Source organism: Meles meles, chromosome 10 (assembly GCF_922984935.1).
Source record: "Meles meles chromosome 10, mMelMel3.1 paternal haplotype, whole genome shotgun sequence".
NCBI lineage: Eukaryota > Metazoa > Chordata > Mammalia > Carnivora > Mustelidae > Meles > Meles meles.
This window is the reverse complement of record NC_060075.1, coordinates 78,431,295-78,445,668: the sequence shown is the minus strand read 5'-3', so window position 1 is coordinate 78,445,668 and position 14,374 is coordinate 78,431,295. Positions and strand designations below refer to the sequence as shown.

At 36.7% G+C, this 14,374-nt stretch overlaps 1 pseudogene; it reads left to right on the top strand.

Annotated features, from left to right (window-relative positions):
- The first annotated feature begins 2,005 nt into the window (after positions 1 to 2,005).
- LOC123951536 lies at positions 2,006 to 3,392 on the top strand (annotated as a pseudogene).
- Positions 3,393 to 14,374: the final 10,982 nt, after the last annotated feature.

The window sequence follows — 14,374 nt, the reverse complement described above, 5'->3', positions numbered from 1 at the left end:
ACCGAATTTCCTCGCAAAACAGAAGGGATTATGTTATTTTCTTTTTTTTTTTTATTAAAGATTTTTATTTATTTGACAGACAGAGATCACAAGTAGGCAGAGAGGCAGGCAGAGAGAGAGGAGGAAGCAGGGTTCCCGCAGAGCAGAGAGCTCGATGCGGGGCTCGATCCCAGGACTCCGGGATCATGACCTGAGCTGAAGGCAGAGGCTTTAACCCACTGGGCCACCCAGGCACCCCGCGATTATGTTATTTTCAAGAGGCGATGAAGATAAACTGATCTACAAAGACAGATTTTTTAAGGAATGTCTAAAGTTATATTAGGCAACTAGAAACCATAAGAAAGTGGGTGGCAATGCTATTTATCTGACCAAGCATAACTTAAGTCCACAAGTTAAAACTTCATTTGACAGAGATATTGATAAATCACAGTAATTGGGACAGATTAAAGAAAAAAACTACACAGTTATTTTAATCTAGATATTTTTCACAGGATTACAGTTTAACAGTTCAGGCACCATGTATATTTGAGCAAATATATTATGATGAAAGTCAAGGCTCAATTGTTAGAGAATGTAGTTAGATGTAAAGAAAGGCAAAAGCTAGAATAAACCCCAGGTGTTGGTTTGAATGGGTAGTATCAATAAGAACTCATTGTTTGCTAGGTCCATCTTTAGGGAGATCTTAGAAGCAGTGATCTTCTTGATGTTGGATTTTAAATCTATTGCCAGTTAAAAGAATCAAGTTTCCTTAAAGAGATGGTTGATTGCATGGGAAGGAGAAAGCAAGGTGAGTTTGGAACATCTTGTGGTGTAAAAAAATAGGAAGTGCTCCACAGATAAAGGAGGCATTGCAAACACATAAAACATTATATGAATGAGATAGGTAGTTGGTACATAAAGTTAAACTTCATTCATTTTTTCCTGCTGCATCATTCCCCTTGTATTAATATACCAAAATGTTTTTATGCATCCCCTTCTCGTTGGACATTTAGACAGCTTCCATCCAGATATATTTAGAACTGTGCTGCTATGAATTATTTTGTACGTGTCTGTTAATAAGCATGTGTATATATCTATGTTGGGTATCTATTTACAAGAGGGACTGCTAAGTCCTAGGGAAGACATCTGTTAAGCTTTGATAGATACCACCAAACAATTTTCTAAAGGGGTTATCCCACTTTACTTTCCCATCAGCAGTGCGCTGGGTTCCACTTGATCTGTATTTTCTCCAAATTCTGTAGTTTTCTTCCCTTCCGTATTAGCTATTCTGATTTTTTGAAAAGCCTATAAAGAGAGACCCATTATCTCAAAGAAATGATAGTCATGACAATAGACTTCATTAGCAGTTACTCTGGAAGTCGGGAGGTGGTAGAAAATCTATCTCAAACAGGTCTCCCAGCTTCTGCCCTTGACTTTGTATAGCCTATCAGCAGCACAGCAATCCAAACCCTTTGATCAATACATTGAGTCAGATCATGTCCCTCCTTGCCTTAAACTTATCCAATGGCTTTGCGTCTCATTCTATTGAAAAAGCCCAAATTCTGAATACAGTATAGTAAGACTTTTATGAATTGATCCCTTCTTGTGCTTCATTCTTCTCACTTATTCAGCCCTGCCCACCTACTCTTGATCACACACAATCATGTGCCCACTCATGTCCTTTGCTCAGTCTGTTCCTTGGCCTGGAAAATGTTCCCCCCAGATGTCCACATGGCTTCCTTGTCAAATATTTTCTCCAAATGTTTAAATAGCAACCCTATTTTCACTTCATAGAGTTTTTCTTGCACAATTCTACTCTTTGATATCTATCCCCATCTAAAATACGGGTTTGTCTTCATCTAATATGATACATAATTTGTGAGTTTTTAAGCGTCTGTTGTATAAGCACAGCTTAAAACAGCAATCATGTAAGAAAATCTTGCAAAATCAATAAATTGCTTTTTCTCAATGGGTTTGCTGCCAGAACACTGGTGTTACAAAAAACCACTGCTAAACCTAAATAAAAATGGGAAAGGAAAACACTTGTACCAACACTGTCGTCATTGGATATGCAGATTCAGGCAATATCTGGTTCTCTAATCTATAAATGTGGTGGGATCCACAAAACAACTATCAAAAATTTGAGAAGGAGGCTGCTAAGATGGGAAAGGACTCCTTCAAGTATTCCTGGATCTTGGATAAACTGGAAGCTGAATGTAAATGCGCTATCACCGTTGATTTCTGCCTGTGGAAATTCGAGACCAGCAAGTATTATGGGACCTTCCTTGATGCCCCAGGACACAGAGATGTTATCAAAAGCATGATTACAGGCACTTCTCACGCTGATTGTTCTGTCCTGATTGTTGCTGGTGGTGTTGATAAATCTGAAGCAGGTGTCTCCAAGAATACACAGACCCGTGAGCATACCCTTCTGGCTTACACACCGGGTGTGAAACAACTAATTGTTTGTGTTAACAAAATGGATTTCCCTGAGCCACCCGAGAGCCAGAAGAGGTGTGATCAGATCATTAAGGAAGTCAGCACCTACATTAAGAAAATTGGCTACATCCTTGACACAGTAGCATTTGTGCCAGTTTCTGGTTGGAATGCGGACAACATGCTGGAGCCCAGGGCTGACATGTCTCGGTTCAGAGGATGGAGTCACCTGTAAGGATGGCCATGCCAGTGGAACTATACTGTTGGAAACTCTGAATTGTACTTTACTACCAACTCATCAAGCTGATGAGCACTTGCGTCTAGTCCTTTAGGACGTCTGCAGGATTGGTGGTATTAGTACTGTGGGCAGAGGGGAGACTGGTGTTCTTCAACCTGGTCACCTTTGCTCCAGTTAATGCTACAACTGAAGTGAAGTCTGTTGAAATGCACCATAAACCTTTGAATGAGGTTCTGCTTGGAGGCAGTGCGGGCTTCAATGGCAAGCGCCTTGTGGTGATGTGGCTGATGAGAGCAAAAATGACCCACCAATGGAAGCAGTGGGATTCATGGCTCATTTGATTATCCTGAGCTATCCTGGCCAGATCAGTGCCAGATAAGCCCCTGTACTGGATTGTCACATCATGGCTCATGCTGGCAAGTTTGCTGAGCTGAGGGAGAACTTTGTTCATTGTTCTAGAAAGAAAAAAACTAAAAATGGCTCCACATTCTTGAAATATGGTGATGCTGCCAGTGTAGATAGGATTCCTGGCAAGCCTATGTGTGTTGAGAGTTTCTCTGACTATCTTCCTCTGGGTCGTTCTGTTGTTGGTGACGTGAAACAGTTGCTTGCGGGTGTCATCAAAGCAGTGTACAAGAAGGCAGCTGGAGCTGGCAAGGTCACCAGGTCAGTCCAGAAGTTGAAAGGCTACATGAGTATTATCCCCAATACCTGCCACCCTAGTCTTATTCAGTGGTAGAAGAACAGTCTCAGAACTGTTTATGTCAGTTGGCCATTTAACAGTAAAAGACTGGTTAATGATAATAGTGCATTGTGAAACCTTTGGAAAGGAAGGAAATTTTGTGGACCATTCACTGGTATGGGGTGTGTGTGTGTGTGTAGCAGTTTTAAGTTACTAGTTTTTAAAATCAGTACTTTTTAAGATTTTATTTATTTGACAGAGACACAGTGAGAGAGGGAACACAAGCAGGGGGAGTGGGAGAGGGAGAAGCAGGCTCCCCACTGAGCACTGAGCCCGATGCGGGGCTCGATTCCAGGACCCTGAGATCATGACCTGAGTCAAAGGCAGAGGCTTAACCCACTGAGCCACCCAGGTTCCCCTAAAATCAGTACTTTTTAATGGAAACAACCTGACCAAAAATCTGTGACAGATTTTTGAGACCCTTTAGAACAAAAGTGTTATGGGGAAAGGGGAAGAAAAACTAATAAATTAATATAACATAGAAATTTATATTGAAAGTACATTTTTAAGCTTTTAGTTACTTGTTTGAAGGAAATAAGTGTTATTTTTTTCTACTGCTTTAAGCATTTCTGTCGTTTGGGTTTCAGAGTTTTAATTCTATGTGCCTGCCTAGGCTGTGTCTTTATATTTATACTACTGTGCAGTCATACTCATTTTTGAACTTGTGGATTGGTAAGTTTCATACATTTTGGAAAATTTTCAGTTTGCATTTCTTAAGATATCCATTCTCTCTATCTTCTCTATTCTGGAATCATAATTACACACTTCTGAATCTTTCTGCCATGTCCGCATATTTCTTTCAGACTCTACTATAATTTTCGTCTCTGTTTTCTTTATATTTCTACCTGGCTGTCTTCTGATTATCAGCCTTTGAATTCCCTAATCCTCTCTTCCATTCTGTCTTCAACATCTATTTGTAGATACTATATTTTTAATGTTTAGGAAAATTTGCTTTTTTTAAGCAAATAAATGCTAATTCCTTGGTGAAATTATCCATCATTTTTTAAATCTATTTTAATGAAAATAGCAGTCAAAGTACATTTTTCAAAACTCCATGTTCGGATCACTTATGGCTTTATTGGTTTATCTCTGTTCATCTCGAGGTTTGTCACTTGATGTTATTTTTTTCCTAGGACGGTTTTTATTGGATGCAGCTTACATGAACAATAGCAAAGGCTGGAGATGTTGTTTGGTTTCTCCATTCTTCACTTCACTTTCTTCCTATAGGCAAATGGAGTAGAGTCAGAGCCTCTCCCTCCAGCTCAGGTTTGTCTGCCCGTTTTTTTCCTTCTAGAGTTTACCTCTTTCAAGGTCTCACATGAAAGCCTGAATTTTAAACTTAATCCCTCATTCTCGTCAGCTGTGAAACCAATTTTTGTGTTCACTGTGTATATTCTGGAAACCCTGGTTAGTGCTACAGCCTCTTTAGTGTCTGCTTTAACATTCTCAGCCTCTCCTCCGCTGCAAGGAGTATTTATTTCAAGATGAGATTACGTGAGGACTTTGCTGCTCATTTAATTTTATTTCCATGATCGTGACACTCCTTAAATCCCGGCTGCCTTTGTTTTTGTTTTTGTTTTTGATAGATTTAAACATCTTAAAAAAAAAAAAACCAAAACACTTGTTTTAGTTTCTACAAGAAGAGTTAGCCTAATACAGCTTCTGTCATTCTACCTAAACGTAGAACTTTCTCTAGAAATATATTTGGGATTAAAATTTGTAACTATTTCACATGAGAGCTAGTTGTGTTGGCTGAGGGCTCAGAAAAGAAAAAAAAAAATCCTCCTCTCATTTTTAGACCAATACATATTGAACTCTAACACCTTTCTTTCAAGTCAGGCTTTTAATTTTTCTGTCATAGAATCTATTGATAACTTTGAGTTGTCATCATGATGTCTTCTTGTACCATGGTGGTCAGTGGAAATCTATTTATATCTACAAATGAAGAGAGAGAGAGAGAGTTGGAGAGATTTTTTTTATTGTGAAAGCCATTGAATCTTCCTGATAACAAAACAATAACAATAATTCTCTGTATTAAGCAAAAAGAAAAGTAAGCAATACTGGCTACATAATTTGTCATATTTTGACAGAATGTAACATGAAAATACGGAGCCCTATTTAAAAATGAAGAATTTCAAGACACCTAAAGCAGGACATTGAGTAGATTTTAGAATAACAACTGTTCCTTCTTTATTTCTAAGGTTAATAAACGGGCTAGGGTAGAAGTAACTCTAAAAATTCCCCTCATTGTAATGTTCCAAGTATTTCTGTAATGATGACTTGTTCAGTGCCCAATATGATATGTACACAGTAATATATAATCTATTGGGGGAAAATTCCATATAAAAATGCATTTAAGATGCACTTCTTTTAAAAGATATGGGTGATATGTAGAAAATAACTTATACCTCTTTGATCGTAGTTAAAAAAAATACAAAAACATAAATTTTATGTGCTAACTATAATGCTTATTTTCTTCATGAGAGCTCCTCTGAGAGCTGCCGATTTTATGCTTAGAGCCATTGTGTGCATTCTGCTGTGCTACGCTGAGCCCAAATATCCACAAATAGTACAACTTCTTTTTCACGTCATGATACTTTTTCTTGGTCAAAATTAACTTATATGTAGAATTGGATACCATAGTCCTATAACCCTTCTAATTAGAAACATTTGATAAAAGTGACTTTGAACCATTGCTTAATTTTTTAAAAAGTTAATAACTTAATTTTTTTTCTCTATACATCATGTTTTCTCATGCTTTTGAAATTTCATACACTGTTCCTCTGGTCTAAAATGCTTTTATCAACCTAATTTTATTGGCAAACCCTTGGTTTAATTTTAGGACTTGGTTTAGACAGAAAGTCTTGCTGGAACTTGCTGGCTGAATTCTGACTGACTCTGTGCTCCTGTAACATCTTATACAGACTTAGAGCCTAATGGGCCATTAGGTACAGAGTATCATAGACTCTCAATGTGTCTGCTTCTTATGGCGGTGTCCTGTTATTAATCTTTGTTATCTGAACATTTCTCAGGTGTTCTACAAACAACTGTTTGACAAAACTGAAGTGAACTAAAACAGTTGTGTTCCTAATTTCACTCATCAAACATTTCTTAAATGCCTAGCATTTTTTGGACATTGAACATATACTACTCAGCAAGACAGATTTGTCACTGCCCTTAGGGAACTCAAAATACTAGCAATAAAATTTAAAAATGAAAAAAATACTGTGATCATCGCTATAAGGAGAGTAAATAGTACTCAGGACATGTAAATAGATCTTAGGACCCTCAGATCACTTGGCTTAAAATGAAGTTGCTCCAGTGATGTATTTAGTATTAGCAATACAAATTATCAGAAAGATTGTGCAGACAACTAATCTTGTTAAGTCTATTTTCTCTTTGTTATTAAATAATGATGTCATCCCCCCACTTAGTAATTTCAGACTTACTGATTGCCTTTGTATTCATATGAACCCGGAGGCAAAGAGATAAGGGACAGTTATTTTAAAAGCATGATTTAGATACTGAGGTTTTGCTTTTCCTTAATTCCTGCCACATTCCGTTATTGACACTCCCAGGCCTCCTTGTGAGGAGCCTCGCCCACACCTCCCATTTATTGGCATCAAGTAGGCACAGGATTAATACCGCCTGTCTCCAACAGAAGGAATAAAGAAAACAGATTTCTACAAAAATCCTAAGTAATACCTCAGTGTCATTTTCAGAAATCTAGGACAGCCCTTAAATTTGTGCTTTTCTATTATAAATATTTACTGTGTATTTGTTCTTTAATAATATTAAAATATTTAGTAATATACAGATAGGAAGATATGAAATCATGTCACATAAATGGACAACAGACTAATTTAGTGTTAATGGTTTTGTTTGAAGATGCAGGTAAAACAATAAGAGAACATCAAAAACTTTTAGTCACTTAAAAGCTTTGTTATGGGGGCGCCTGGGTGGCTCAGTGGGTTGGGCCTCTGCCTTCGGCTCGGGTCGTGGTCTCAGGGTCCTGGGATCGAGCCCCACGTGGGGCTCTCTGCTTGGCGGGGAATCTGCTTCTCCCTCTCTCTGCCTGCCTACTTGTGATCTCTCTCTGTCAGACAGATAGATGGAATCTTAAAAAAAAAAAAAAAAAAGCTTTGTTAAGGAACTTGATTATTCAAATGTGATGTCAAGTAATAACACATCAAGTTATAAATGGAATGGACTCCTAGATCGCTTGGTCAGTCTGATCTTCATTTATGCTTAGATAACTCTTTGATACTACTCCTACATAAAGCTGAATTATTTGCCCTTCAGATCTGACTTTCCTAATACATATATGGTAACTTGTTGGTTTATATCACTAGCACATAATTTATATTAAAATATCACTTCCTTTGTTGTCATCTCTACTTGTAAGATGAACAGTCTCTGCTTTGGCTAGAAGCTGTGTATGACTTAAAGAGTGAATAGGGTCTCGGAGGACCTACTAAATAAGAAACTCTTTTGGTTTCCTATACCTACTATTTGTTATGTTTCCTATCGTAAATGATTTTAATAGTTTAATCTCTGTTAGGGAGACTGCTGTTGAGGTAACTTTAGGGGGCAGATTTACCATATTCAGATAGAATATCTTGAGAAACACCCTGTGCATTTTTAACCTTTAAGTACAAATCTGCATGACAGAGAAGCAAAGTTTTTGCAAAAACAAGGGAAAAAATTCTTAGGTAAAATAAGATAACCCATATATAGCACAGGCCACCATGCTTGGAACTTATGTTCCCTGTATGTGTTTCAGCAGTAATCAGAGTTCTGATCTTCAGAGAAACTTAGGTGAGATAACCTTAAAACCCTCAAATCCTAATTACTGAATATAATTAAAAGTTGTTGGTAATTTTTCAGTAGCTACCATGATCAAGTAGTCAGCTACTTTTGATTAACTAATACGGTTTTGTTTTTGGTTTTACCAGTATTTTTGAAAGACTGAAGCCACAGGTGGATAATTTTCTCTCCCCTACCCATTGGAGAAGATAGCAGATTACCTCATGTACATACCCTGGCCTTTGATCTTGGAACACAAGGACTAAATTAGTTTAGAAAAATAATTATAGTCTAGATAAAGCTAAGATTCTTCTTTCCTAAGAGGAAAGGAATAATATAGCAAATTAACTTTAATACATTATTTCTAAATCCTACATGGCCAGAGGTATGACATAATAAATCTATGTTTAAATTTTAAAATGGTTTTCAGAGAGCTAAAACATGACACAGACACAAAATTTTCTCCATTTTTAACATCAGGGGAAACTATTTGTATGTGTGTATCTTCTAGACCTCCACACCCATATGTGGGCTAAAGAAAATGTTGAATAATGGCTTATTAAAATAAAAGAAAAAAACATTTAAAACTCTGAAAAAAATTCACCCCTACATAACCTTTCCTTTTCTAAACTATATATTTTAAGTATTAAACTCAATCACTATTCATATTAATTTTGCTTTTGGTCTCTAGGGACATAAGAAGTAAAAACTTTAGGAAAAAAAATTAAGAGAAAAAGTCAAGACTTTAGGAGAATAAAAAATAGAGTAATTCAGATTTTTCTTCCAGAAAGGCATGTTTGTATTCTTTTTCTAAGCATACCATTTGTTGAAGGCCCATCTGCATAATTTACAGGACCCAGTAGAAAATGAAAATGTGGGGCCTTGTTGTTAAATGACTAACATTGACAAGACAACCACAACAGAGCATGAGACCAAGTGTGAGGTTCTCCTCAGCTTATGGCTCTGTGTGACTGCCTCAGTTGCACACCCAGGAAACCTACTACTTAGGTATTTTCCACATAGTTGCTTCTGATTCTAAAATGGTTTATCAATTCTTTTCTTTTTTCCATTTTAAAACCACACTAGTACTTATTAGAAAGTAGATGAATATTGATGAAAATCACTAAACAGTTTCATAATTTTTGATGTGAAAGAAGAATAATGTTATAGTACATTTGATGAGTTTTTTGGTTGGTAGATATAGTCAAGAAAATTATCCTTGGTTAATTCATTATAAGTACTGGCTGAAGGAAAGCCAACGATGAACTTCCTAGTTGAACTGGTATCAGTTGCTCTGTAGTTGACTTATTTAGATAAAATCACTTAGCCCTTGTCTATTATGCTTAAGACTGTAATTCTTTTTTTTTTTGACATTTTAAATTTATTTATTTATTTTTTCAGCGTAACAGTATTCATTGTTTTTGCACAACACCCAGTGCTCCATGCAATATGTGCCCTCCCTATTACCCACCACCTGGTTCCCCCAACCTCCCACCCCCGCCCCTTCAAAACCCCCAGGTTGTTTTTCAGAGTCCATAGTCTCTTATGGTTCGCCTTGCCTTCCAATTTCCTTCAACTTCCGTCTCCTCTCCATCTCCCAGTGTCCTCTATGTCATTTGTTATGCTCCACAAATAAGTGAAACCAAATGATACTTGACTCTCTCTGCTTGACTTATTACACTCAGCATAATCACTTCCAGTCCCGTCCACGTTGCTACAAAAGTTGGGTATTCATCCTTTCTTTTTCTATTTTTTTATAAACATATGTTTTTTTATCCCCAGGGGTACAGGTCTGTGAATCACCAGGTTTACACACTTCACAGCACTCAAGATAGCACATACCTTCCCCAATGTCCATAACCCCCTCCCCCTCTCCCAACCCCACCTCCCCTCTGCAACCCCCAGTTTGTTTTGTGAGATTAAGAGTCATTTATGGTTTGTCTCCCTCCCAATCCCATCTTGTTTCATTTATTCTTCTCCTATCCCCCAACCCCCCATGTTGCATCTCCATGTCCTCATATCAGGGAGATCATATGGTAGTTGTTAAGACCGTATTCTATCTAATATCACTGCAATGTGGAATAAGTTTTGGTAAGTACACACTGACAGATTGAGACCAATTAAATGTAATAAAGAAATGAACACCATAATGTTTATATGAAAACTGTTAAATTTGATTATAGGCAGAACGTGTGAGTAAATTGAGAGTGAGTAAAGGTCACTACTGAAAATTATGTTAGATGTATTTTAAATTAACATAGTTGAAAACTACCACTTAATGGCCAGTAAAAATAAATTTTGCCTATATTTGATGTATATCTATAATAAGTTATTAATTTCGTAATTAAAATTTCAAAAATAGACATGTATACAGTGCATTGATTTGTTTTTTCATATTTAATATACAATGGGTATATGTATGGCACAAAGAAAATGAGGGATCATAATTGAAAGCTAGAGTCCTAGCCCAGCCCAGGACTACTTTTCACAAATCTGATTGTTACCTCCGTATCACCGATTAATATGGTCTATGTTTTTTATTTATCTTTAGAAATTATCTCATGACTTATTGCTAGGATCGCTGAGTGTAGATCAGATTCACCATCCTGTCACTACTCGTATCATTTGCAGTTTTTTACTTCGGTGATATTTAAATGATACATTGAAACTTCTGGCTTTTTGCACTAACTGATTTACATGCTGCCTCTTGATTTGCCTCTCAGATGAAGAAAATTCGTCCATCTGTGGTTCTTTCTCCTTCCTATCAATCATTTTCTGGCAGTTCTAATCTTTGCTTTCGTGTTGTCTAGGTAGATTAAAATTTACACTGTTGAATATTGAAGTTTTCAGCCAAGATGAAAAACAATAAATATTAAAATTCTGTGACTTATAACCATGCTACTTACATAGGCAGTAGGCTACTGATGACTCTCTGTGGGTCAGTGTCCTAGCTCTGAGCTGCTCAAGCATGGAACTCACATCTTGTTGAAATGGATTCTGTCTTTTTACTCGTCATCAAGGTCTCAAAAGTGTGCTTTGTTACAGTTATTTTATATTTGAATCAGCTGTGACTTGTTTTTCTTTCTCCAGAATTTCTATTTCACCTTTATGCTGTCCTTATTGACTGAAGTAGTGTGAGCTTTCTTTAGCGTGGACTATTTATTCCATACATATTTTTTGGTATCTAATCAGTTCCTTTCCTTCCAAACTATTTTTTCTTTAAATGTCACTCATGACATCTGTTGTATTTCAAGGTCTCCTTATGCACGTACCAAGTTACCATTTCTGTTTTGCTGGAATTCTAGGTGAACTTTACTATTGTGGGTATAGCCTTTCTTTATTTTACTTTTAACTCATATTTCTCCTTTTTTAACTTAATTTTATTTTTTCAGTGTTCCAAGATTCATTGTTTATGCACCACACCCAGTGTTCCATGCAATATGTGCCCTCCTTAATACCCACCACTAGGCTCACCCATCTCCCCTCCCATGAGAGACCGTGGACTCTGAGAAACTCATATTTCTCTTATTAATATGTTCAAACAACATCCTTAAAAAGAAAAAAAGAGAGAGGCAGGCAGGAAGATACAGGGAACATGGAAGACACAGGAGGACAGAAAAGCTGGGAGATAAAATTTCTGTCTGGTGGTCTTGGTAGACAGAGAATTTTAGGCTCCAAATCATATTTTCAATCAAAATGTTAAAGATACTGCACAATTTTATTTGTAGATTCCACTCCAATGAAAATCTGATGCAATTCTTCTGTACTCTCTCTCCAGAAACTTAATGTTCTGCCTTTCAAAGTTATGTATCAAGGGGAAGATTTATTTAGTCACATTTTCCATCTATTCTCAAGGGCACTGAGCATTCCCTTTTATTGTAAAATTTGTAAATTTTTTTCCCCTCAGCTTTTATAAATGACTTCTCTTCCTGCTGTAGGTAGTCTTACTTTTCCAGTTTTTTTTTTCTTCTTCTCCATAGCTCAAATTCATGCCATTCATATATGGACACTATTGCAATGCTGAATTAGGTTGCTTTTCTCTCAAAATCAATCTCTCTTAGTCTTTTTTTAACTGTGAATAAAATTTCATTTTTTGGCATTTTTAATGTTTTAAAATTTTTAATTTACATAATGACTATACAATTTTAAAGCTCTTTTGCCCACCTCATCCTACTTTTTTTTTTTTGTAGTTCATTTTGTATAATATTCTGGCTTTATGGAACCAATACATTCTTGAGTCATTCTGAAAATTTGAATTTGAAATGTTTGAATTTTTCTCTTGAAGCCTGCAATTCTAATTGTTTTCATTCCTTTTGTGCTATTAGTTCTTCTCGGTCATTCCTTACTCTGCTGCTGATTTGCTTCATGTGTGTAGCCGTAAGAAGATAATTTAGACTCTGGAAGCATCATCTACCATAGGATCTCTAATTCTTTCAGGAATTGCGGTAAATTTGTGTTGATGCCTGTAGTTCTCCACTGACCTGGGTAAAGTCTGCGCCATTTAACCTCTGTCCTCTATGTAATCTAAAATGGCCAGATACAGGATAAAGGACCAAGAGTGTGAATGGAGGAGTGTCACCTAGTACAATTGTTCCATATATAGACTTCCTGTAAACCACTTTCAATCCCCATTCCACTCGCACACCACCACACCCCAATGACCCCAAGCTTTCTGCCTTTCTTGCCTTTTTTTTTTTTTTTCCCCCAAACTGGCCTTTCCAGATTACCTGCCTGGCCACTTCCTCCTCTGCTTTATCACTAAAGTGTCCACCATCTCTTATTCTCCCATAAATAGATTTAATTATGTTACGCACTGTACTTCCTGTCCCCAGCTCACTCATACATCCCCATATTTCTTGGCTGTGACAAGTTCATTTAATGACCCTCATTTTTAAATGGGTCTAAAGATGGATACGGGTCAATACATATGCTCAGATGCCTCTTCAACAATTATCTTTGCTCCTATGTTATCCATTCCTCTTTGGAATTTTCATTCTCTTTTTTTTTTAATGAACTTTATTTTAAAGCTACTGCCTATTTAGAAATAGCACAGTAATTTTCAATTCAAATAATTTTTTAAATGTATTACTTGTTCTGTCACCATTTCTTCTTTTTAAGATTTTATTTATTTATTTATCTGACAGAGAGAGAGATCACAAGTAGGCAGAGAGGCAGGAAAAGAGAGAGAGGGAAGCAGGCTCCCTGCCGAACAGAGACCCCCATGCGGAACTTGATCCCAGGACCCTGAGATCATGACCCAAGCTGAAGGCAGAGGCTTAAACCACTGAGCCACCCAGGTGCCCCTCTTCTTAAATTTCTTGTTTTCATTCTAGGCTTAGTTGTGACTTAACATAAACCATGTGTAATACTTTCTGTCATAGTCTACCAGTAGTAAACTTTCTTGTGCATTCTTTTGTCTGGAAATGCTCTTTTCTTCCTTAGCCTTGAATAATAACTTCGTAGCATATGAACACCTAAATTGTTACCACTGAGCACATGGAAAATGTTCTCTAGGGTCTGGTCTAGAGAAACCATTAATCCTGACATTGATCTAAATTTTTTTCATGTCATGTTTAGAATTACTACCCTTTCTCTCTGCTTTAATATTCTTTGCTTTTTCTCCTTTTTTTACTATAATGTACATATATATGGAGTTCATCTGTGTGTGTGTGCATGTGTGTATGGAGAGTGAGAGGAAGAGAGAGAGATGTATCTCCCTATCTATATATTTTTGGAGAACATAACTTAAGCTTCCTTAAATGTGAGGATTAATATTTTTCAAATGTTTTAGAAAATTATTAATTATTATTTCTTTTAATACTGCCTCTCTGAAATTTCTTATTTCATTTTATTTAATTTATACTATAATTTTCCATTCTATTTTGATATCTCTCTTTTTTTTAAATATTTTATTTATTTGACAGAGAGAGAGGTCACAAGTAGGCAGAGAGGCAGGCAGAGAGAGAGAGGGAGAAACAGGCTCCCCACTGAGCAGAGAGCCCGATGTGGGGCTCGATCCCAGGACCCTGAGATCATGACCTGAGCCGAAGGCAGAGGCTTAAACCGCTGAGCCACCCAGGCGCCCCTATTTTGGTATCTCTTAACCTTTTTCTGTTTTCTTTTAGAAATGGTAATTATTAGATGTGATGGAACCATTAGCTAATAATACAGTA